General features: G+C 39.0%; 2 long non-coding RNA genes across 2 annotated transcripts in view; both read right to left on the minus strand.

Moving 5' to 3' along the window:
* The window catches only part of LOC147583412 (uncharacterized), a 380385-nt gene that overhangs the window by 123336 nt on the left and 232539 nt on the right, over nt 1-24510 (minus strand). The gene's annotated exons all lie outside the window — the stretch shown is intronic.
* On the minus strand, nt 457-11865 carry LOC147583416 (uncharacterized). The gene is made up of 2 exons (XR_015243104.1): nt 11653-11865; nt 457-612 (listed from the first exon to the last, which is right to left on the minus strand). It is a non-coding gene; the product is annotated as an uncharacterized LOC147583416 (long non-coding RNA).

Raw genomic sequence — 24510 nt, forward strand, 5'->3', positions numbered from 1 at the left:
TCCATAAGAGCTTGATATCTGACATTGCTAAATGAGACTTCAAGTTCCAGCACCTTATTAATAATAACAACCGAGAGCAAATAATTTTCCTGCTCTCGGACTTCCTTGACTATAAAATGGAGCTAATATCTACCTCTTAGGTTTACTATCAGGATAAATGGAAACGTTTCTTTGAAGCAATCTAGCTCAGTGACTGGTACATAATAGGTGATCATTATATTGGTATAAGCCATCCATTCAAAAAATTCTAGTATAGGTCCGATGTTCAGTAAGTAATCATTTTAGCACCCCTGGAAGTACCTTCTAGTGATAAAGACAGTCAACAAAGGTATAAACAAATTAACAATCTGGTGGCGATAGGGACTATAATAAAATAAACCAGGTTATGTTTCAAACCAATAAGTCAATAAATCAATAAATCAGGTTAATGGGAAAAAAGAATGTAAAGACGAGCAATCTACTTTTTCTCAGCCCTTTGTTTATTGGACATTGTATCTGAAAACACAGAGAATGTCATGCAATAAACATGTTATGATCGTTTTTATAAAATTTTGGTTGATTATATGTTCTTACCATAAGAAGTTCTTCATAAGATCCCAAAAGATGATTTCCCTGATGACAAAAAAAACAAAAACAAAAAAAAAACAAAAAAAAACCATGAGAATTAGAAATATGAGTATCACATCATATGTGATTTAGGTTTATTTAAGTTTTATTTTCATATTTTGATTTCTCTTTTTTCTTGAACTGAACCATATTTATTAAAGTAAGACTCCTATCACTATTTGAATAATCAAAACAATTTTACATTTGTTGGAACACTATTTGTCTCTTAGTAAGTAAAAAAGCACACCAACCATATAGAGTGAAAATACTCGAGACCTTTCCACGTCTAATTCTAATATTAATTATTTAACTTTTACTCGACTCAGTTTCCTCATTTTATAAAATCATGGAATTTGTTCCAATGGAATTAGAGCATATCTAAAATTTGAATTCTGTTAAAAGTTGAGCCAAAGTAATTTTGACTCATTTAAAGAAAAGTTTTATACATATTAATTTTGAAATACCAATTATACCACATACATACAACGTGTGAAGATATACTGCATATATCTCATGTTTAAACTAGAATTGGAAGTTATTGAGCAATTTAAAACCATTTAATTTCAACCAAGAGAAGAATATATTTTCCTTCAACTTTAGTATTCTAAACACTGAAGCCTGAGATGAAAAAGAAGAAAGAAAATTCTAATTTGTCCCTGAGTGATTTAAGTGGCTTTTAAAAGCATCTTTTGCTCATAGAAAATATTTGTCTATCCATTCCTTTTTTTCTTTTTTTTTTTAAATTTTTTTTTTCAACGTTTATTTATTTTTGGGACAGAGAGAGACAGAGCATGAACGGGGGAGGGGCAGAGAGAGAGGGAGACACAGAATCGGAAACAGGCTCCAGGCTCCGAGCCATCAGCCCAGAGCCCGACGCGGGGCTCGAACTCACGGACCGCGAGATCGTGACCTGGCTGAAGTCGGACGCTTAACCGACTGCGCCACCCAGGCGCCCCCCATTCCTTTTTTTTCAATCCCTACCATGTCTTTTTCCAATACCACTTTAATTTAAATTTTGACTACCAACTTCGAATTGAGCAAAAGAAATAGATTTCCAAAATCAGTGGGCAGCTGTGAATCACTTTCAAAAAGAGAAGACAAACAACTGGATTACAGCTATCATTAGGCTCTGGAATTGAAATTACAAGCACTCTGAGGAGTAATTCTAGTATGTGGTCCAAGGATCCTGCTGCTCATGTCCATTAACATGGCACACCCTGCTGAATTATGAAAATACTCCTAAGATCTAACATTTTTACAAAAAGATGCTGAAACCAAATCCCCAAAATACTCCCTTGATAAATACAGGTTCTATAAAACTCAATATTTATATTGTAGTCTTAAGAAAACTTTAAGACATACAGATATATTTCACATGTTAAAAGCGGTGAAGTGTCTGGTATTAAAATTAATGTGCAGAGCAACTGAAAACTCCATTACATAGATCCTTATTTTAAATTCCATCACCAATAGAAAATGACTCTGGTACTCCCACAGTAATAAAGCCCAGAGTTCTTTCTCTGCAGCTCAAGAATGCAGACCTGGGGCAGGTGAAAGTTACAGAAAGGTGGATTTCATCTTACTATAAGGAGGAAAAAATGCATCATGAGATAAGAGTGTTTTCAGTGACTAAAAACATTTAAACAGAGAAGAGGTTCATGTTAGACCATTCCAGCAAAGGTTTCTGACCAGAGCGCCCCCACATTTCTTTCCCACATTTGGGCCATTATTTCTGTGTGTCAATAACCTTTGTAGTGGGCTTACAAAAAAATGTGAGACACGAAACAAATCTGTGTTAAATATACATTAAATATATATTCCATATTAAGCATTTCTTAAAAATGTGCCATGCTGTTCAAGAATGTATCATAATCACAAGTAGCCCCTCACATTTGGAGTTTCCTAGGTCTCAAACACTCTTTTCCCATCCTCTTTCCCAGTAATATAACCTATCCTATAGGTTCTAGGTATGTACTACCTTTTCCAGAAATGAGTTTCTGCCCCTCTCCAATGTTGAAACAGATTGTGTTTTACCTATTTCCTTTGCTAGAACCATAGGCACCCATAGGCAGCAGTTGTGGTTATAATTAAATTGTACCCCCAAAATTAGTTCTGTAGAAACACCAGATCCAGAATGTTGATGTACTTTAAACAGAAGATTATTTTTTGAGATAAATTTGGAGAACGCTGCATGATTCAGAGATTAAGCAAAGTCATTTATTAAAGGACATCACAGAGCCATGAAACTTTTATATTCTGTGAATTACTATTAAAAAGGTAAGTGGATACAGAATTTCTCAAAATTGTTTTCCTTCAGACTCATTTTTTTTTCATGGAGCACCTTCTAAGACTAAAGTTTCTTCACATTTGTTTTAGAGAACACAGAATTATTTTATTCACCATACTCTTGACTGCACCTGGCACAAAGTACACAGGTAGGAAAAACTAATTGTATCAGTTTTTAAAGTGTAAACTAGCCGGCTTTCAGGTTTCTTGATAAATGCCACCCCACCTACCCCTATTTTTTGAAAAGGGACTTGGTGATCATCCTCTTCGTTCTGATTACAGGAATTCCCTGATATACTTGGTCACTTAATTTCTGTGAGAATAATTCAGGGATCAAGATATTACATCTACACGAGCAGTGGGTTTCATTTTTGGATAGCAATTGTTCAAAAAATTCTTTTTCACTGGGGCACCTGTGTGGCTCAGTTGGTTAAGCTTCTGACTTCAGCTCAGCTCATGATCTTTTGGTTCCTGAGTTTGAACCCCACATCAGGCTCCTCATGGACAGCGTGGCGCCTGCTTGAAATTCTCTCTCCCTTTCTTTCTGCCCCTCCTCCACTTGTGTATCCTATCTCAAAATAAACTTAAAACATTCCTTTTCATTGAATTTATAACTGAGTACCTCTAACTGCAGTGCATTGATTCAAGCTCTTCCTCTTCAAATCACTAAAAAAGTTTACACTCTCTTCTAACACTTCATAGGCATTCCTTTTAGGTTTCTACCCTCTCAAGTGAACATCTCAGTTCCCTTATTCCTACTGCAGTGTGCTTTCCAGATTTCTAAGTTCACAGCAAACTTGCTATAAAAATTTAGGTTGTTAACTCTGTGTTATTCTTCTAAAGCATACTTGAGGTCAAAATAAGACAGGATCTTAATATTTTGGAAAGATGCCACAGCCTAATCCTGTGCTCTCTATTCCATTCATATTGCTCCTGTGGCCCAGAATGCTGTTCTTTCTTTCCTTCACCTCTACAAACAGTGTTAACTTTTGAGATCAAGTTCAACCCCATGGCATGCTCAACTACTTTAGCTGCCATTTCCTCTCTCCTGCTCTCAGAAAAATCATTCAGGACTCATTGTCTACTATCACAATTTACCTCCCAATTTTCTTTATTATTTGCTGATGTTCCATGTGTATTTTTCTTTATTCCCTAAGAAGTTAGAAAGGTATGAGGGCAAGTACTTTACTTTTTATTTCTCCAGAGCACTTTATAAAAGGCTTACACACATGAAATCTATTGGTTAAATATTTGCCTGAAAATGTTGGTGCACATTGATATGCAGATTGCTATGGCTACCATCCTTGCAAACCTCCCCCTGCTCCTTAATATTTAGAGGGCTAAGGTAAAGAGCACTGGGATCGACATAGTCAGGATGCAGTTTACTTTCTGACTTCCCAGCTTTTCTCTTTACTCTGAGGGAAAGGTGGTGTGCTGAAAAGGACACTTCCAGATTCTCTGGCCTGGTTTCCTGATAGGCCCCTCAAACGGGAGGCACTGGTAGGAATTTAAAAGGCAAAAGTGAGGAAAAATCCTTCTGTTTTCAACTCTCAAAGTAGCAGAAAGTCAACTACCAAGAGGGTGTAGACTCCAGCATATGCAGGTACTCATAGCAGCAGGTGAGGAAGCTCCGTTTCAGAAGCAGTGCCTCCGCTTAACTGGGAGTGCTCTCTAGGACAGAGGCAGGGGCCGCTCCCTGATTCCATGTCATATCTACTCATCCCTTTCCCTGCCCTTCTATCACTTTTGAAAACATTCCTCTGCCTTAAAAACCTCTCTTTGAGGGGACACAAAGGGCCGTTAAACCGATGAAAATCCATCAAGGAAATACAAATTAAAACCATAATGAAATACCTTTCAATAATCACCCAAGCCATTTAGAAAGTACAGAAATAGGGGCTCCTGACGGACTCAGTTGATAAAGCGTGAGACTCTTCATCTTAGGGTTCTGAGTCTGAGCCCCACATTGGGTGCAGAGATTAGTGAAAAGATATAATAAAATGTTAGAAAGTAATAAAAACAGAAAATACAGAAAGGAAAGAGAAAATACCAAGCGTTGATGAGGATGGACAACAACCAGAATTCTCAGACACAGCTTCTGGAGCTGTAAACTTGGCACAAACTCTTTAGGAGCCTAGCTGGCTGTTTCTACTGAAAGTGAACTTAGGCCAACTCTATGGTCCCAGATGCAAGAGACAGGGATATTCACTTGGTAAAAATCATTGAGGTTCACTCCTACAATATGTGCACTTTTCTGTATGTATATGTGTGTATACACACACACACACACACACACACACACACACACATATACAAAGAGAGAGAGAGAGAGAGAGAGAGAGAGAGAGGGAACTTCAGTACAAACTTGAAAAAAAGGTCCTGGTCTGCTTCAGATCAGGGAATATCAGTGACTTTGTCACTGCATACCTAGGGTAATATACTGGAAAAAAATGAAACCAACTATTCTAAACATTTCTTTTAGCCATTAAAACAAACAAGCAAGCACTAAGCAAGTTTTCTCAGAGCAACTAACTATAAAATAAAATAACTGAAAAACCTGCAGTAGTTTCTGTCTTCTTGACTTAATGCATATAGATGTAGGTTTCCTTGCTTTCCAAGTTAACACATGTAATTCTTATGTTCTATTTCAAAATAACTTTTATCATTTCCGTAAAATAACTAAAAATTCCAGAACACACATGTTAAACATTTCTGCCAGAGGCGCCTGGGTGGCTTAGTCGATTAAGTGTTGGACTTTGGCTTAGGTCATGATCTCGTGGTTCATGAGTTCAAGCCTTGCATCGAGCTCTGTGCTGACAGCTCAGAGCCTGAAGTCAGCTTTAGATTCTGGGTCTCCCTCTCTCTTTGTCCCTCCCTCGCTTGCGCTCTCTCTCGAAAATAAACATTAAAAACAACCTCTGCCAAATCCCATGAAGTGTTTCAAACCAGTAAGATATGATTCAGGTTTTAAAAATATGTAACAAACACCACTGGCATTTTCACATATTTTAAATACCCAACTTTATCTTCCAGATCATATTTAAACATTTTCATTCATAATCATTATTTTCATAAAATCTCTTGAGTCTTTAACCAGAATAAAACTTCCCTACTGCTAGACAAGGAAAGGAATTATGAAATAAAAAACCTGAAGGGAGATCCTTTGTTTTTTCTTTCATTATTAAATACAATTCAGTGGCTCACACTATTTAATGGAATTTCTTTTAAAACATACAGAAGTGAAAGGGAGGAGAAGATGGCGGCGTAGGAGGATGCTGGGCTCACCTTGTCCTGCTGATCGCTTGGATTCCACCCACACCTGCCTAAACAATCCACAAAACCGCCAGAAGACGAGCAGAACGGACTCTCCGGAGCCAAGCATAGACAAGAGGCCCACGGAAGAGGGTAGGAAGGGCGGAGAGGCGGTGTGTGCTACACGGACTGGTGGGATGGAGCTGGGGCGGTGGAGGGGCAGCCCGCCCAGTAAGGCAGAGCCCCTGCATCTGGCTTGCAAAAGTGGAGGGGACAGACTGCGTGAGTTCTGACAGCCAGCGGGACTTAATATCTGGAATGTTAAAAGTCAACAATTCTACCCTCGGAGATCAGGGAGGGCGAGAGGACACCGGGAGAGTTGATGAGCCCTGAAGACAGAGCTTAGCTTGGCGGGGAACAAAGGTGCTGGCCAGTGCCATCTCCGTCTCCCATCCCCCCGCCAAAATCCCAAAGGGAAACAGTTCCCCTCACCGAACTTACTTGCACCACGCAAACACCCAACACTGTGCTTCTGTGGATCCACCCCTCCGACGGGTCTGCTACCTCCCTCCAGGTGCTGCAGTGCCCCTCCCGCAGGGGACCACTTACAGCAAAGCAAGCTAAGCCTGCCCCGCCCACCCCTGTGCACGTTGCAGATCCACCCTGCCTAATACGCCAGATCCCATCAAAGCAGCACAAACCTGGCAGTGTGCAAGTAGCCCAGAGAGGGCCCACACCAGTTCACAATGAGTCCTGCCCCTGGGAGAGGGGAACATAAGGTGCACACCAGTCTGACTCTGGCCCAAGCGGTGGACTGGGGACAGACGTTGGGTCTGACTGCGGCCCTGCCCACCAACACAAGTTACTCCAGACAACACAGGGAAAGTGCCCTGCCGTTGGGCGCCACCCCAGGGACTATCCAAAAGGATGAAACGTAAGAATTCTCCTCAAAAGAAACTCCAGGAAGTAGCGACAGCTAGCGAATTGATCAAACATGATTTAAGCAATAAAACAGAACAAGGATTTAGAATAACAGTCATAAAATTAATCCCTGGGCTTGAAAGGAGCATAGACGACAGTAAAGAATCTATTACTACAGAGATCAAGGGCCTAAGAAATAGTCATGAGAAGCTAAAAAATGCAATCAATGAGGTGTAAAATAAAATGGAGGTGGCAATAGCACAGATTGAAGAGGCAGAGGAGAGAATAGGTGAATTAGAAGATAAAATTATGGAAAAAGAGGAAGCTGCGAAAAAGAGAAAAAAATCCAGAAGTATGAGGGGAGAATTAGAGAACTAAGTGAGGCAATCAAACAGAACAATATCCATATAACAGGAATTTCAGAAGAGGAAGACAGAGAGAAAGAATTAGAAGATAAAATTATGGAAAAAGAGGAAGCTGAGAAAAAGAGAGAGAAAAAAATCCAGGAGTATGAAGGGAGAATTAGAGAACTAAGTGAGGCAATCAAACAGAACAATATCCGTATAACAGGAATTTCAGAAGAGGAAGAGAGAGAGAAAGGGGCTGAAGGTGTACTTGAACAAATCATAGCTGAGAACTTTCCTGATGTGGGGAAGGAAAAAGGCATTGAAATCCAAGAGGCACAGAGACTCAATTCAGATGTAACTTCAATTGATCTTCTGCACTACATATCATAGTGAAACTGGCAAGTACAAGGATAGGGAGAAAATTCTGAAAGCAGCTAGGGATAAACATGCTCCAACATATAAAGGGAGACTGATAAGACTGTCTGATAAGATAGTAGATGACAGATCTATCTACTGAAACCTGACAGGCCAGAAAGGAATGGCAGGGAATCTTCAATGTAATGAACAGAAAAAAATATGCAGCCAAGAATCCTTTCTCCAGCAAATCTCTCATTCAGAATAGAAGGACAGATAAAGGTCTTCCCAAACAAAAACTGAAGGAATTCATCACACCACTAAACCAGCCCTACAAGAGATCCTAAGGGGATTCTGTGAGTAAAATGTTGCAAGGACCACAAAGTACCAGAGACATCACTACAAGCATGCAAACTACAGACATCACAATGAATCTAAACCCGTATCTTTCAGTAACAACACTGAATATAAATGGACTAAATGCTCCAACCAACAGACATAGGGTATCAGAATGGATTAAAAAAAAAGAAAAAAACACAAGACCCATCTGTTTGCTGTCTACAAGAGACTCATTTTAGACCTGAGGACACCTTCAGATTGAAAGTGAGGGGATGGAGAACTATCTATCATGCTACTGGAAGTCAAAAGAAAGCTGGAGTAGCCATACTTATACTTTAAATTTAAACTACACTTTAAATTAAAGGGGGTAACAAGAGATGAAGAAGGGCATTATATAATAATTACAGGGTCTATCCATCAGGAAGAGCTAACAATTACAAGCGCCAAATTTGGGAGCCCCCAAATATATAAAACAATTACTCACAAACATATGCAACCTTATTGATAAGAATGTAGTAATTGCAGGGGACTTGAATACCCCACTTACAACAATGGATAGGTCATCTAGACACAGGATCAATAAAGAAACAAGGGCCCTGAATGATACATTGGATCAGATGGACTTGACAGATATATTTAGAACTCTGCATCCCAAAGCAACAGAACATACTTTCTTCTCGAGTGTACACGGAACATTCTCCAAGATAGATTACATACTGGGTCACCAAACAGACCTCAATAAGTATACAAGAATTGAGATCACACCATGCACACTTTTAGACCACAATGCTATGAAACGTGAAATCAACCACAGGAAAAAGTCTGGAAAACCTCCAAAGGCACGGAGGTTAAAGAACACCCTACCAAAGAATGAATGGATCAACCAGGCAATTAGAGAAGAAGTTAAAAAATACGTGGAAATAAATGAAAACGAAAATACAGCAATCCAAACGCTTTGGGATGCAGCGAAGACAGTCCTGAGAGGAAAATACACTGCAATCCAGGCCTATCTCGAGAAACAAGAAAAATCCCAAATACAAAATCTAACAGCACACCTAACGGAAATAGAAGCAGAACAGCAAAGACACCCGAAACCCAGCAGAGGAAGAGAAATAATAAAGATCAGAGCAGAAATAAACAATATAGAACCAAAAAAATCCTGTAGAGCAGATCAATGAAACCAAGAGTTGGTTTTTTGAAAAAACAAACAAGATTGATAAACCTCTAACCAGGCTTCTCAAAAAGAAAAGGGAGATGACCCAAATAGATAAAATCATGAATGAAAATGGAACGATTACAACCAATCCCTCAGAAGTACAAACAATTAGCAGGGAATGCTATGAAAAATTATATGCCAACAAACTGGACAACCTGGAAGAAATGGACAAATTTCTCAGCACCCACACACTTCCAAAACTCAAACAGCAAGAAAAGGAAAACTTGAACAGACCCATAACCAGCGAAGAAATTGAATCAGTTATCAAACATCTCCCAACAAGTAAGAGTCCAGGACCAGATGGCTTCCCTGGGGAATTCTACCAGACATTTAAAGCAGAGATAATACCTATCCTTCTCAAGCTAGTCCAAGAAATAGAAAGGGAAGGAAAACTTCCAGACTCATTCTATGAAGCCAGCATTTCTTTGATTCCTAAACCAGACAGACTCCCAGTAAAAACAGACAACTACAGGCCAATATCCCTGATGAATATGGATGCAAAACTTCTCAATAAGATACTAGCAAATCGAATTCAACAGCATATAAAGTGAATTTTCCCCATGTTCAAGTGGGATTCATTCCTGGGCTAGAGGGCTCGTTCAACATTCGCAAATCAATCAATGTGATACATCACCTTAATAAAAGAAAAGATAAGAACCATATGATCCTGTCAATCCATGCAGAAAAAGCATATGACAAAATTCAGCATGCTTTCATAATAAAAACCCTCAAGACAGTTGGGATAGAAGGAACATAGTTAAACATCCTAAAAGCCATTTATGAAACGCCCACAGCTAATATCATCCTCAGTGGGGAAAAACTGAGAGCTTTCCCCCTGAGATTAGGAACATGACAGGGATGTCCACTCTCACTGCTGTTGTTTAACATAGTGTTGGAAGTTCTAGCATCAGCAGTCAGACACCAAAAGGAAATCAAAGGCATCAAAATTGGCAAGGATGAAGTCAAGCTTTCCCTTTTTGCAGATGACATGATATTATACGTGGAAAACCCGACAGACTCCACCAAAAGTCTGCTAGAACTGATACATGAATTCAGCAAAGTCGCAGGATACAAAACCAATGTATAAAAATCAATTGCATTCTTATACACTAATAACGAGGCAACAGAAAGACAAATGAAGAAACTGATCCCATTCACAATTGCACCTAGAAGCATAAAATACCTAGGAATAAACCTAACCAAACATGTAAAAGATCTGTATGCTGAAAAGTATAGAAAGCTTATGAAGGAAATTGAAGAAGATATAAAGAAAAGGAAAAACATTCCGTGCTCATGGATTGGAAGAATAAATACTGTTAAAAATTTTTTTAAAGTAAACTCAACACCCGATGTGGGGCTTGAACCCATGAACCCAAAATCAAGATCGCATGATCTGCTAGGTGAGCCAGCCTGGTGCCCCCATGACACTGACTTTGTATTCGGCTATGAATTAGCGATTTCTTGGCAATATGAATTAGTCACCTGTGGGTCTTTAACCTTCAACTCTGTGGCAACAACAGACACACACTGCACGTTTCTGCTCAGAAAAGGATCATCAAACTCGGTCCACATGTAGTCACCAAACAAAATGTTATGTCTGTTGATCAGCTTTCTAACGCTCAGCTTAGTAGGTTCTTTTTTGGCAGGGCTGGGGACACAAGACACAGAGGTCAGGATGGTAACAAGTGCCTTCTACAAAGTCAGACCTTTCAGAGCACAGCCGTGGGCTCGCCTGGGGGTCAGCCCCAAGCCAAGCCCTGCTCTCCATACGCCAAGCGGCCACAGCAACAGCTCCTGCCACCCGCGGCTGCCCCAACGGAAGATCAGCCCAGACACACAGGCCTGGCGCGCGCCGCGAGCTCTCGCTAGTGCTGCTACTGTTAGGAACCAAGGCGCAAAGCTCCCACAGCCGTGGGGTTGCAGCTCGAGTCCGCATTTTAACAAAAGCCCGAGGCCTCTGATTCACGTGGGAAAACTCTGACACTTTCCGACTGGCCTTCAAGGCTTCCAGGACGCTGACCGGTTCTGGACCACACCTGCCTCCGCCCCGCCTCCCACACTGCCCCAGCCGGCCTCCCCCTCGGCCTCGCCCTCTGCGGCAGGCAGGCCCGGGAGGGTCCACCGTCCCGGGCGCCTGCCCCACACAAGACACACCCAGACCCCTCTGAAAACTGCGACCACGGGGGTTCGCCTGGGGTCCTGAGACGTCAGGTGGTGGGCAGCGAGGGTGACCGAACGGCCCGACAAACGCCAGCTCTGAGGATAACTTGCACACACGCCCCTTCATCCCAGGGCCGTCAGGCTCCGCTTGGGTGCAGCGCCCAGGCTCACCTGTGCTCCTCTGGTGCACCTCCAAGTGGACATTCGGCGCCTCGGCAACGCAGGGCGGCGCCTGCTTAAGGTCGCCCACAGCCTCATCCATGGCACCGCCTGGAGCAGTGGGGACCCGGCCGGAGCGTGGCCGCCTCGCCGCCTGGCGCCGCTGCGTCGCCCCGCGCCTCCGCAGCTGCCTTGCCGCCGCCTCGCGCCAACCTCGCCTCGCGCCGCTGCCTCGCCTCACGTGGCCGCCTCGCCAACGTCTCCGCCTCGTGCCGCCCCCGCCTCGAGCAGCCCTTGCCTCCCGCAGTCGCCTCGCAGCCGCCGCCGCCTTGCGCCGCCTCGCGCCGCCTCGCGCTGGCATCTGCCTCCCGCTGCCTCAAACCGCCCCCACCTGGAGCAGCCGCTGACGCCGCCAACTCCACAGGCTCGCGCCGCAAGTGAAACAGGATGATGTGATAGGGCTGGAGAGGAGGTGCAATTTCGATTTAGATTAGAGCATCAGGGAAGATCTCCATGGAATTACAATATCTGAACTGGAACTTAAATGATGGGATACCTGCAGATTTGTGAAAAGTCTGGGAGCTAGTGGCGACGGTATTGGTTGATTTTATGTGTTAACTGAGCTATAGAATGCAAATAGCGGGGAAAACATTATATCTGGGTAGTCAGTGATGGTATTTCTGGAAGAGATTAGCATTTCATTCAGTAGGCTGAATAAAGAAGTCTGCCTTCACCAATGTGAGTAGACCTCATCCAGTCTGTTGAGGGCCTGAATAGAACCAAAAGGCAAAGGAAGGGCAAATTCACTCTTTCTCTTGAGCTTGGATATTCATCTTTTCCTGTGTTCAAATATCAGAGCCCCTGGTACAAGGGCCTTTGGACATGGATTGAATTATACCAATTTGTGGAGGGAAGATTACGGGACTTTTAGATCTCTGCAACTGCATGAGTCAATTCCTATAGTAAATCTCCCTCCCTTCCTAATCTTTCTAATCTGTGTGTCTACATCCTATTAGTTCTCTTTTTCTAGAGAACCCTGGCTAATACAGGGATGATGTCAAGTAGAACAGCCTTACCAATCATTTACTACCTCCGTGTGTGTGTGTGTGTGTCTAAATTCCAATCTCATAGAAAGCTTGATGCTACTCAAACATGAATAGGGTTCATCCCTTAACACTTATTCCCCGTTGCCTTCCTCTACTTTTCAGGAAAAAAAAAAAAAGACAAAAATCAATAACAACAAAAGGAAAACAACTTCTCTTTTAAGATCCAAGTTAGTTAACTACTTGCCTTTTTCTCACCTAACAAAAAGTCACTTTCCCTTCTATCTTTTCGGAATGTTTTACCACATCATATCGTGTTGTTGGTATTTGTGTGTTCTTTTGCTGTTGTTGTTTAATTTTATCAGTAAATGGTAATACACTTGTTTTTCTGTGTTTTATTTTTGTGGGTTTTTGTTTTGTTTTCAGGGGGGTGCTTGTGCCCACCTCCATTTTTGGCACATAATAAACTAAAAACAAACTAACAAAAGTGTTTCTTTAATGTAGTTTTGAATCCAAAACCCATTTTCTTTTAATGTTAAGAGATTGCTGTTTGACAGTAAACATTTGACCATATGTTGTTTTTGGGTCTTTATCAGCCCACCAGAGTGACATGATGGGGAAAAAACCCTGATAATTCACCTGGGACAATTTTAGAACTTGAAAGAAAGAAAGTTTAATGGATTGACTATATTTTTTAGTCAGTGATGAAAAACAACCCCTGAATGAGAGGATTGATATTTGTTGTAGGAGATTTGCAGCTTTTCTAACACATTCTACCAACTAATCCCGTCCTGTTAAGTGGAAATGTGTTTTCAGTGTCCTGTTCTCTGAAGAACTACACCGAGTCATTCTTTGGTAATATAGGTTAGCTTGTCTGTTAAGAACTGTGAACTATGGGGCGCCTGGGTGGCGCAGTCGGTTAAGCGTCCGCCTTCAGCCAGGTCACGATCTCGCGGTCTGTGAGTTCCAGCCCCGCGTCAGGCTCTGGGCTGATGGCTCAGAGCCTGGAGCCTGTTTCCGATTCTGTGTCTCCCTCTCTCTCTGCCCCTCCTCCGTTCATGCTCTGTCTCTCTCTGTCCCAAAAATAAATAAACGTTGAAAAAAAAAAAAAAGAACTGTGAACTAAAAATAACAAGTTGTGATAAAGCCTTAAGTGTGCATTCTCATACAAGAAAAAAAACAGGGGAGGAAACATACTTTCTTCCCTTTGTTTTCATAAAACTCTTGCATCCTAGTTTTTCTCCTGTCTCTCTTCATCTGATTTTTAATTTTTAAAATGTATTTTGTTTAACTGCCTTGGGTTCTCTTCTTATTTAACTAGGTTCTCACCTCAAGTTCAAAGTTTATTTGATTATTTTCTCTCTAAATTATTGCTACTGAATACTGTATTGTTATTTTCGTTTACAATCAGAGGAGTGATGACAGGAACAACTGAGTTGTTTCTAAAGAAACAGTTCAGAGTTTCTAAAGAAATCCCCATAATTGTCAATTGATACTACTTGTATTTTTGTGAATCTACTGTCTGCACAATAATGTTTTGAAAATATCTGTCTGGATTTTAATTTTTTTTAATGTTTATTTTTTTGAGAGAGGGAGGGACAGAGTGTGAGTGGGGGGAGGGGCAGTGAAAGAGGGAGACACAGAATCCAAAGCAGGCTCCAGGCTCTGATCTGTCAGTACAAAGCCTGATGTGGGGTTGAACCCAGGAACCGCGAGATTATGACCTGAGCTGAAGTCAGACACTTAACGGACTGAGCCGCCCAGACATCCCTGGATTTTAATTTTTTATGTCATCCACCTCATTGACAAACTAAGGTTAGTTTCCTGACTGCTCTGTAATGATGTAGTGCTGACACGTCATCCTCGTGATCACTTTTTATTTCCTTTAATTTCACCCTTTTATAAAAATGCTGTTTATCAATCCTAAAATTTCGAATTCTACTTTTTGAAACATTTTCTCAGCCTTCAACAGTATCTACATTCTTCCCATTGTACCATTAGGGGAGTTGACCACATACAGTTATTATCATATCTCATTGTATGTTGTTAGAGATTTTAAAATATTTGTAAGTAATAATGGACATTTCTCAAAAGAAGTAACCATTCTAACTTGAAATTCTTATTACCTCTAATGCATTGTATATAACAGGTTATACAATGAAGCTTTGTGGCAAATTGATTTTCAGGAGAAAATAGTTTCATGAAATAATGTGGTAGACCAAAATACAAATGAAGAAGATGACTTTTCACATGTGCTGATAAAATATAAATGTTCTCATATTAAACTCCTTTAGTCTTACACTTTGGCATTATAGAGTCCCTGAGTTCCAATAGTCCCACTGAAGCCTGCTTGAAGTAGATAGGTTGTACACAAAGGTAAAGTTTAAATGAATTAATCTTGGATTAAGAATTGTATTCAAAACATGAATTCAGTGCAAACCCCGAAGACTGAAGAGCTACTCTTTGAGAGGTTGTTAATACACAATGAAGATGGTGGCATCATTCTTGTTGAGTTGATGACCTTCTTAATTACGTGTTGACACGTAACTGAAGTTAATAATTTATTGAATTACTGATCAGCCTAGAAATTCTTATGTCAACTAACAGACTTATGTTGAATGCCACAATTGAAAAGACTGAGAATCAAAAATGTATGGTGTCCATTACCTCTGTCAGTCAATGGGTTTTCTTATGACTCAACATAATCATTGAGTGTATCTTAACTGCAAGGCTCTGGTGAACACGTATCATATGGTATTTAAATAAAAACAAAATACTCGTGACTTTGAGGTGGAGAAAATGCTTAATGTAGTTCATAGAAAGTAACTCAATATCGAGGTTTTTTGACTCCTAGTTGGATCTGCATTTTCTGGTGAAAAGGTTCTTTCAGTTAAGAGGTGTGATTTAGACAATGTCATAAACCGAAGCAACTGAAGCAAGAGTTAGAGAACGTGTTGCCATGTAATCAGAGAACTGAGAAGATGGGGGCTTGAAGTGGAGAGATAGTACCTTAGCACATTCGCAGCAATCTAATTGAGAAGAAAAACGTCCTAGGTGATGATAACTGAGACAGAAATGTGTTTGAAAGCATTAGAAAAATGTAAAAACCAATACTACTCTCCCTAAAAATCAATTTTTGACAAATACATGCAAACTGGCATTTATGCAATTAATAATAAAGACCAAATACATAAAAGTGACATCTCAACACACACTGGCATGAATTATGATTGTAATACCCAGAGCAATATAGCATATAGCATAAAGCAGGTGATATAGAGAGAAAATTTGGCCTGATAGTCTGAAAATAATCGTTAGAAAGAGCAGTTTGAAGATTCCCAATGCTTAAGGTAGTGAGAAATCATATCCGAAACCCACTTTGGGGCTCCTGGGTGGCTCAGGTGACTGATCGTCAGACTCTTGATTTGGCTCAGTTTATGATCCCAGGTTGGTGGGACTGAGCCCCACATCAGGCTCCATGATGAATGTGGAGGCTGCCTGAGATTCTCTCTCCAACTGCCCCTCTCCCCAACTTGTGTTCTGTCTCTCTCAAAGAAAAAAGAAAAAAAAAGAACAGAAATCTTTTTATCATGACAATAAATATAATTGTTCTTTAAGTAAATAACCCCATAAATGAAATAAAATATTATGGAGTTCTGTTATTGCTAAACGATGAGCAAGTATCTAATCAATTAGCAGTTATGATAAAATTCATTCATAAAAAATCCACCTAATAATTGAATAAGAAAGATATTTGTACAGTGTGAACCATCCTTGTCTCTGTTACTATTAAAGTTAAGTTGAAAAGGTCAGGTTGGAATCATCCCTCATGGTATACCAGGGTGGCTTAGTCATTTAAGCATCTAACTCTTGATTTTGGCTCAGGTCATGATCTCACGGTGCGTGAGATCAAGCCCCACGTCAGACTCCGTGCTGCTCTCAGCGTGTGCTGCTATCAGCACAGAGCCTGCTTGGGTCTCTGTAGTCCCTCTCTCTCTGCCCCTCCCCCACTCAAGCTCTTTGTCTCCCTTTCTCTCAATAAATAAATAAACTTAAATGAAAAAGAAGTATCCCCAACAGCTTTGCTTCAGCAAGGCTTGTTTCTGTCCCTGCTCATTATATTTAAACTTAAACCTATGGAGAATACATGCTGGTGTGAAAATATTTAAAGAAGGAGGCCACTAGACAGGGGTGGCTCTAATGCCTCATTAAGCACACCAAACACTAAGCCAGAGTCCGTGCATTTGAATCCAAGAAAATGAACCCTGAGGACAGCCAGTCACAAACAGCCACGTAGGCTTTCCCAAATCAGACAACTGCTTAAGCTATAACCAGTCAAATAATTGCTTTGCTTCTTTTTCTCCTCTATAAAAACCTTGCCCCTAGCTTCTGTGGGTGGAATGCTTCCAACTATTCTTGGTTTGCCTTGCAACTCCATTAGAAGTGTGATCAAATAAGCTCTTGAAAAATTTATCTATCTCAGTCTTCCTTTTTTTTTTTTTAAGTTTAATTATTTTGGGAGAGCGAGAGAGGGAGAGAGGGAGAGAAGGAGAGCTAATCCTTAGCAGGGCTGCATTGTCAGAGCTGAGCTGATGCAGGACTCAAACCTATGAACCTGCGAGATCATGATCGGTGTCTAAACCAAGGGTCTGACACTTAACCAACTCAGCCACCCAGGTGCTTCTCAGTTTTCCTTTTCATATGGGAGAACATGGCTAATTATAAGATAAAACGTTCTTTGTAGAAATTAAATCCTATCAGAGAGATTAAAAACAAGCCTTCCTTAATATATGCTAAGTAATTTAAACCTGTATATTATTACATTGACAGTTTGTACAGTTTTAATTTCTACAGAATATATGAAGTGAGAGTGATCATTGCTGTGTGTCCGTTAAGACTATTTTGGTTGCAAGGTACATAAAATTTAACTCAAATTGCTTTAAACAAAAGGCAGAATCATTATCCCTGGAAACTGAGACTTCCAGCTATATATATAAACTCATTAGCTGCTTAATTCAGAGAATCAAACAATGTCCCTCAATCCATTTGTTCTCTCCGGACCCTGGTTCTCTTTCATATAAGCTCCATTGTCAGGTAGACTTCTTGTGTTTGCAAGTTGGGTACCACTAGGCCAACTACTGCAAAGAAAGCAGATGAATTCTCTGTGGGAAATCTTAGTAAAACCTGCTTTAGTTGGTTCTCATGAGGTCAGTGTGTATCCTTGAGCCAATCACTGAGGTAGACAAATGTGAGGCTTTTGTTGGCCAGGTTTGAGTCATATGCCAGGCCTGTACCTATGAATGGAATCAGTTTCATGGGAACCACATGAATTGAGAGTAGGAGATGAATATCTCCCCAAAAGGGAGTCAATAGGCAAAAACATGTATTAACCACGAAATGATAGATCTAGAATCACCTGGGTACTTTTATACAGGAGCCTCGGATAGTGTTGCCTTTAAGAATGGATGGCCATGACTCTTTAATAAATGAGAGAATGGAGGGACACGTGGATGGCTCAGTTGATTGAACATCCAACTCTTGATACTGGCTCAGGTGATGATCCCAGGGTCCTGGAATGGAACCCCACATCAGGCTCTCTGCTGAGTGTGAAGCCTGCTTAAGATTCTCTCTCTCTCTCTCTCTCTCTCTCTCTCTCCATCTGCCCCTTTTTTCTGCTTCTGTATGCATTCTTTCCCTCAAATAAGAAAAAAAAATGTGTCTACAAAAAAAAAAATCAATAAATACGAAAATGGAGACTGAAGAAGCATTCAGAATCTTGAATGTTATGGCCACAAATAGAATTACTGTCAGTGAAGAGAGCACTTTTATTTTTTATTTGTTTTTCCGCTTTTAATTTTTTGTAAATTTAGAAAGAGCATGAGTAGAGGAGAGGGGCAGAGGGAGAGAGAGAGAGAATCCCAAGCAGTCTTCATGCCCAGCCGGGAGTTTGACCCAGACTTGAACCCAAGAGTTTGACATTTAACCAACTGAGCTACCATGTGCCCCGAAGATACTGCTTTTACAAAATAAAAAGATCATAAATTCAGGCAAACTAATAAAACTTACTCTTACTAAATCATAATTAATCACACTAAAAAATTTACAAACCTATTTATTCCAGAATCAACTGTTTCTGAACACTGGATTACTAGAGAAATATGGATGATTTTTAATTACATTTCATATGTAGTTTCAGGTGTTTTTTTTTTTTTTATTGTTTAGCAAGAGGTAAAACTTCGACACCAGATTATCATTGTACCCTAAAGATCTCTTGTGGATTTTCTTTGGTTTCCTGAACTTCAGATTTACAAAAAATTATCAAAATCCAGGGAACCAAAAGTGAATAGACAGAAAGTTTACCACTTTGAAAGTATAAGCTTTACTGGAGATGTTGTATCCTTCATTTTCTATAGAGCCTATGGTAAATCTTTGGTTGGTGCTTCATCATTTAATCACTTTGATCAGTTTATGTGTATTTGATTAGGAAAGTTGAAACTATTGCTTGTGGTGTGATTTAGTAAGGAAACATGGTCTGGGGTCAAGGAGGAGAGAACAGGGAAGGGGAGTGAAGGGAGAAGAAGAGAGAGAGGAAGAATTGTCTGGAACATAAAGTGAAATATCCTCATATGCCAGATATGAGAGACTCAAATATCTTTTGATCTGTGGAAAGTGTGAAGTGTATTTCTATTAGAATGGAAATGCCTCGCAGTGTGAGCTTTCTGCATTATAAAGAAGACAATTGGTTTTCTGTTCATGCTCCAGCCTTATCTTTTATCATCAAAGGTGCTGCTATTTTGGTATGAGGTCCTGAATGTGATGACCACATATGACCTTCACAGATCCTGAGTGGAATCCAGTGGGTGGTTATGTACACTCACACCTGTGTTCTCTCAGACACAATTACTTATACTCAGGATCACTTTATATCAGCTGTGTTAATGATGTTGTATCATTAAATGATACCATGATCACAGCTTTTGATACTGATTTTCCTAAGTATGGCATCAGTTTTCCTACAAACGTATTACCTTCTTCTTTTCTCCCACTAAGCTCCATTTTATTTTGATTGTGAGGTTAATTTTCACTAAGGCTGAGTGAAATACTGAAGGGAAAATAGAGACTGACAACTTCAACAAGAGAGGGAAAAGAAAGTGGCAGAAGATTTCACAACAAATGTAAAGGAAGATAAGGCAACGTTGGCTGTGTGGTTAAAATTAAAAGGAAGGGAAATAAATGCTTGGAGACTCAACCGTGAGAAAGTACTGGAGTTTTACTGTTGTTAAAAGGAGGTTGAATGGGCCTCTATTTGCTTTTCCTTGGAGTCTTTTTTTCTTTAGCCTATTAGGCAACTGTGAATATATCATTAGAATTGTCAGTTAATTTTAAAAAAATTATTTAACTGTTTGCTGGAGAAGAGTGACTTGTAAATAATGAGATGAATGAAACCAAAGATTATTGTATCATATGATCCACGTTAACTTCAGGAATATATTATTTGAACTTTAAGGAAAGTTGAAGTGGGTGATCTCTAGAGAACTGCAGTTGTGTGTGTGTGTGTGTATATATATATATATATATGGATATGGATATGTGTCTGTAGTGCTTGTGTTTTATTTTTCTTTTTAATTAAAGTAATTTTGTGTTGATGTGATTTAAGATTGGGCTTGCTGAGAGTAGTTACTACCCTATAAGAACTACCTCTTGAAGATCTACTCATTTAGTGGTGAGGACAGGACTTTAAAGCTGAGAAAATTAGAAAATGTCACATACTCTGCACATACTCTCAAGAACTGGTAAGCAAATGAATAGGTCTTTTACCTGGGACCTCAGAAGTTCAAATAAAATTTGCCCAATTTTGGTACATATTGAAAAATATTTTGTATGTTCTGTGCTTCTGGTGTTTATATATTAATGTATTTGAAACAAACAAAATTGATACGTTTAAGTGTTTTGAAACAAAAAAGCGGGTTATGTATAGAAGTTTCAGAGAATGTAAGGATCTGCAGTGATGAAACCTTTAATATAACTAGAATTGTCAATTTTTCTTCTTCTCCCTGAAAATAGACTTGATCAAGTTGGGAGAATACTTAAAGTTTACATGTCAGTCATATCATCAGCATTGTTCAGAGACTTCAGTATATAAACTGTCTCATCATTTGATCTGATTAGATTTGTCCTAATCTGTTTTTTAAAGGGTGATTTTTTTTTTGTATTTTTATAATTTAAAAAAAATAGGAAAACTTGAAAATTAAATTGTTAAAATAATATTGAAAGCATCCATAATCCTGCTATTCAGAGAAAACATTTTGTATATTTTAATTGACTATAGCCTTTCTATAAATATCATTGTTTTTTTAAATTGAGTATATATCAGGGTTTTTTTACTTTTATTTAAAAATTTTATTATAGATAATTTCCTATATTAGAATATTCTCAAGATAAGTTTGATGCATACTTGATATTTCAGTCTTTGAATATGCTGTAATTTATTTAAAATTTCCACATAATTCAAGTATGTTGTTCTTTTTTCCATTTCAGACAAAATTGTAAGTATCTGTATACATTAGTCTTCGCAAATTAGATCATTTATAATATATATACATATATTTAAAAGATGCTCCCTGGTAATGACTTTTTAGATACAACACTAAAGACACCATCCATGAAAGAAATAAATGACAAACTGGATAAAAATTGAAATTAAAGCCTTTTGCTCTGTGAAAGATAATGTCAAGAGAATGAGAAGATAAGTAAAACGTTGGGAGAAAATAATTAAAAAATACATTCTCATAAATGACTGTTTTCTAAAATATGCAAAGAACACTTAAATCTCAACAATAAGAAAACAAAGAATTTAATTAAAATATGGACCAAAGACCTCAACAGACACTTCACCAAAGAAGATAGAAAGATGGCACATAAGTATCTAAAAGGATGCTTCACGTTATATGTCATCAGGGAATTACAAATGAAAATGTACCACTACACACCTATTAGAATGGACAAAATCCAAAACACCAAATGCTAGCAAGGATGTTGAACAAGGGGAACTCTGATTTATTGCTAGTAGGAATATAAAATGATGCAGCCACTGTGGAACCCAGTTTGGTGTTTTCTTACAAAACTAATCGTAGCGGGGCACCTGGGTGCCTCAATCAGTCAGGTGTCCAACTTCAGCTTAGGTCATGATCTTATGGATCATGGGTTCAAGCCTTAAGTTGGGCTCTGAGCCGGGAGCCTGCTTCAGGTTCTGCTGCCCTTTCCCTGATCACACTCTGTCTCTCTCATAAAATAAATAAACATTTAAAATAATTAACAAAAAGGAATCACAGTTCCCAGCAATATGTTCCTTGGTATTTATCCAAAGGATTTCAAAGTTTGTGTTAAAGATTTATGCCCACACAAAAACCTGTACATAGACGTTTGTAGCACATTTACTCTAATTCAACAAAACGTGCAAGCAACCTTATAATATTATTCAGCGCTGAAAAAAAACCAAAAAAACAAAAAACCCTATCATGCCATGAAAAGACATGGAGGAAACATACATGCATATTACTAAGTGGAAGAAGCCAATCTGAAAAGGCTATGTACTGGGTGATTCCAACTATATGACATTGTGGAAAAATCAAAATTATGTAGGCAATAAAATGATCTGTGGTTGCCAAGGGTTTTGGGCAGGGAAGGATGAATAGGAAGATCATAGAGGATTTTTAGGGCAATGAAAATACTCTTTATGATACTGTACTGATGGATATATGTCATTATGTATTTGTTGAAACCCATAGAACATATAACTAAGATAAGCCCTGTAGTTTGTATGAATCTAAAACTGCTGTATAAAAATAAAAGTCAAATTTTAAAAAATGCTGACTAGATTGACAAAAATCGTGTCATATTTTAATTTGCATTTCACTTCTAGTAAATGAGAAAAGAAGTTTATTTATTTATTTCATTTTTTAAAGTTTATTTTTATTTATTTTGAGAAAGAAAGAGCAAGTGGGGGAGGGGCACAGAGAGAGAGAATCCCAAGCAGGCTCCAGGCTGTCAGAGCAGAGGTGGATACAAGGCTTGAACCCATTAACCATGAGATCATGACCTGAGCTTGAAGTCGAGTCGGATGCTTAACCTACTGAGCTACCCAGGCACCATGAAAAAATAACTTTTAAAACAAATGCATTATTCCTTCTGAATTTTGTTTTCTTAATTGCATGTTTACATAATTTGCCATATTTTTTATTGCTTTTTAGTATTTTTTTTCAGTATCCATATTCAGTTCTGTGATCTACTAGGACTTTGAGGCTTGATGAAGACTATAAGCATTCTTTAAATAAAAAATGATTAACTAGCGTTCATGCATAATTTGTGAGCTAGTAGCCACCTTACTCTTTTTGTTAAAGACAGCATTTATAAAACAGGACCTTACCCAAGCTGTATCCCATGATTGTAGTGTTACTGGTAGGGACAAGTCATTATTAGTTATTGAGGAGGTAATGTAAGGTAAGTTTCTGTTTCTATACATTTTCTGGAACTTCAGATTTGATATTATATTTTGATAATGTGTAAGACATTAGTTCAACATGAAATTGAGGTGGCACAAAAAAATTTTGGGGGTGAAAGTAATTTTGACACATCAAAAAAGTTTATGTAATTATATTCATAGGTATGCTCAAAGGTATGGGTTTGTCTAAATGGTCAACAGGTCTGTTCCCAAAACAAACAAACCAAAGAAACAAACCAAAGAACTTGAGATCCTCTAAAGATACTATGATGTATGAGTCATCTTGGACTATTATAACAAAATACCATAGACTGACTGGTTTAATCAACCGAAATCCATTGTCTTACGGTTTTGGAGGCGACAAATCCAATATCAAGGTGATGGCAAATTTGGTTTTTTGGCCTGCGACCTCTTCTGACTTTCAGAGGGCCACCTTCTCACTATGTCTTCACATGGCCTCTTCTCTGCTCTTGTTGACGAGGAGAGACAGAGCGTTCTCTTCTTAAAAGGACACTCACTAGACCTATTGGATTAGGGCCCACCCTTATGACCTCAACTAGCCTTAATTATCTCCTTGAAGACCCCAGCTCCAAATACAGTCACATTGGGTGCTAGAGTTTCAACATAGGAACTTGGGGGAACACAATTCAGTCCGTAACAGATATTTACAGGTTTTGTTAAACTAGTTTATAATATACAAGGGAAAGAGAAGATTCTGAGGTATTGGGTTTGTAATAAGTAAACTTCTACAATATCCATGAGGAATTGTTATCAAAAGAAGTGGATTAGTACAATAATCAAACCTGTTTCCCACCATTCACAGTTCATTTCAACAAGTGAGAACTCTATATAACTCCTGGTGACAGTGTTCTATGGCATTTTCTCTTGTTCCTCAAGAAAAATGCAATGCACTGGACAGATTTAGGCAAGAATGTGCACTTTATTTTAAAATTTATAATGTACGTAAGCCTATATCAGGGCTTTTGAAAAGTAACTTAAATCCTTGTGTCAGAGTAAATATAGCAAGTGCCAGTTTCAATTCTTTTTTTCTTTCTCATAATTTCTTATGAATCCACAGGTTAGAACAAAGCTACTCAAAATGTAGGCTCCAGGAGCCATCTGCCACTCCCATTGTCAGATTCTGTTGGGTCAGCTCCAAAATTCGGCTGCAAGAGAATGTACCCCTGTAAGAGCGTCCTAGCAGATGGTCATTTTGATGGTTTCCCACATTATTCTGTAAAGTGAATGTACTGTGACCATCTGAGAAAGTGCCCACTGAGAAAGTGATTTTTTTTCTTTCCTTTTTGTTTTTGAATGTCTATTTAC

Source organism: Puma concolor, chromosome A2 (genome assembly GCF_028749965.1).
Source record: "Puma concolor isolate L17-30 chromosome A2, mPumCon1.1.hap2, whole genome shotgun sequence".
NCBI classification, from domain to species: domain Eukaryota; kingdom Metazoa; phylum Chordata; class Mammalia; order Carnivora; family Felidae; genus Puma; species Puma concolor.